The following is a 2,500-nucleotide window of genomic DNA, read 5'->3' on the forward strand; positions in this document are numbered from 1 at the left end:
GTTGCCAGTCCTGAAGCAATCTGACCTTCGCAAGAGAACATATGAGTGCAAAGAGCAGAGGTGCAGGAAGGAGAACTTGCGTATGTGCTTATGATCTGCTGAATTTCTACTGAAGAGTCTAAGTGGGACACAAAAATTAACCCCAGTCAGCGCCCTTCAGCATAGAGACTCCTGAGCTCAATAGACCCGAGGTCTGACTCAGTCTAAGGAAGTTTCCTTTGCTGCTAAGATCAAACTTTTCAATCCGACCTTTTACTTTTAGGCATGTTGAACACATCTCTGTGCATAGGATCAGGCTTGCTGCTGAATCCCTGTAAAACAGTAGGGGACCCTTTAAAACACAGCATGGGTGATGGGAGAGGGGAGCAGAACCTTCCCCACTACTTGTTCTCTCTCCATCCACTTCTTGATGCTTTTTGTCAAAGTTGTTTTCCTCCCAGTCCGGCTCCAATATCAGAAGTGATGGCACCAGGGGGGAAACAGTGATCACCTTTTGGCAGAGCCTATGAAGCTGCCTTTGCCTGAATCAAACCCTTGGCCCATATATGGATCCATACTTTGTTTACATGAACTGGCAGCCGCTCTCCAGGGTTTCAGACCAAGAGGATCTTTCCCAATATTAGCTGCTGTGTTGTCAGCAATGTAACCTGGGATCTTCTGCATGCAAAGCAGGTGTTCTCCCACTGAGCTGCTACAGCCCCTTCCCTAAAGAAAGTGGTGAAGAAAGTTCTGAACTGTGGTCATTAATGAACAGGATGAATGCCAATAAACTGAAGTTCAATTCAGATGAGGCGAAGGTACTGTTGATGGACAGTTGGACGGTCTAGTAGGGAGGTGGTTTCAACCTGATCTGGGCAAGACTGCACTTCCCCTAAAGTAGTGGGCCCCAAACTATGAGCCAGGGAGCCATGGAAACCAGTCAGGGGAGGGCAGAATATTCACAGAAAAATATTCACAAAAATATTAATGGAATATGTACCAAAAAACCCACCACCCAGTACAATATATAGGATTTTAGCCCAATGTGGAGCTGTGGTCAATGGCTCAGTAGGTCAAGGGAACCACCAGTTGAAAACATTTAGGAACCACTGATCCAAAGGATGGGGTTCACAGCTTGGGTGTGCTTTTACATCTATTGGAAGCCACTGTGGCAAAATGCACCCTTCACCAGCTAAGGCTCAACAGTTGTGGACACCTAGGAAACCTCTGAAAGAGTCGCCTCTTGCATGAGCTGTACCATTGTAGTAAGCACCGGCAGAAAATTATTGTCTTGGCCTGTAGTGTTTGCCTCCGCTGTTCAGGAACAGCAGCATCAATGTAAAAGCCACTTTCTGAGATGCTCTTTCATTCTGTTTATGGTTTTGTTGAGTTGGTCATTAATAATTTTAGTGCATTTTAATGGTGTTTTCTGTTTCTCTTTGGAAACACCCTGAAAATATCTTAAATGACAGGGAAAGGGTTAAGTGTGTGTGCATGTGTCTGTCTCTCTGTCTGTACAAATATCTCAAATTATGAATTAATTACACTGGCCAACATACAATTTGCTGTCTTAAAAATTAGACCTATTTCTGGATATATTTGGGGTGCTGATTTCAAAGAATGGCATCTGTTTTGTCCTATCATGTTTAGTTTTGGAGATACGGTATAGGCTCATTAATGAATGGTTTAAGCAGCTTTCTTTGAGAAGGAAGCTTCCTCATAAGGAAGTTGCTTCAACCATTCACTAACAAAGTTAAGCTGTATCTTCGAAACTAGATGCGGTAGGGCAAAACCGATGCCATTTTTGGAATCAGCATCCCAAAGACATATAAATCCACCATAAATTTTGAAAAAGGTGTTTCACACCCTCAAATTAGCAGGCCTGTGTTAGTGCACGTAGCCAGCCTTGAGATATAAGAGAAGGATGCAGAATTCCTTACCGCTGTTTGACGATAAGAGACTATAACTCATTTTACTTACTATGCTTATCATTGATAATATTGATAAGATTTCCTAATAAATAGCTCCCCCAGCAAAGATTAAAAAAAAAAAAGGCAAATTTCTTCCATTGCTTCTCCAAGAAGCCTGCATTATCTTGACCTGCCTGATTATTTTTTTTTTAAGGACTGAATCTGGGAGAGCACAGGCCGGTGCTTTTAACTTTGAGTAGATTGTGCCCAATCCATTCCAACAACAACAGCAATAATATTCTCTTAAATCAAATTTGTAAAAATCCACTTCGGAAAGAACAACTGCAAATTAGAAGGAATAAGCCCAACAAATAATAAAATTTTATTTTATTTTTGGTTACTGTAATGATAAAAAGAGTTCCATGGCATTTTCTGAAATATTTATTTATTTCTAGAAACTTCTATCTTGCCTTTCAGCCCCACAGGGATCCTTTAAGGTGGGTCAGAATGGTTCAGAGGCAAAGAATAAAATACAGCCAAACAAAATCAATTAAACAGTTAAACATTCAATAAAGAACTTCACAGAAAACCAAAGCCTGATGGTTAAATGA

This window comes from Tiliqua scincoides, chromosome 4 (genome assembly GCF_035046505.1).
Source record: "Tiliqua scincoides isolate rTilSci1 chromosome 4, rTilSci1.hap2, whole genome shotgun sequence".
In the NCBI taxonomy this organism is placed as follows: domain Eukaryota; kingdom Metazoa; phylum Chordata; class Lepidosauria; order Squamata; family Scincidae; genus Tiliqua; species Tiliqua scincoides.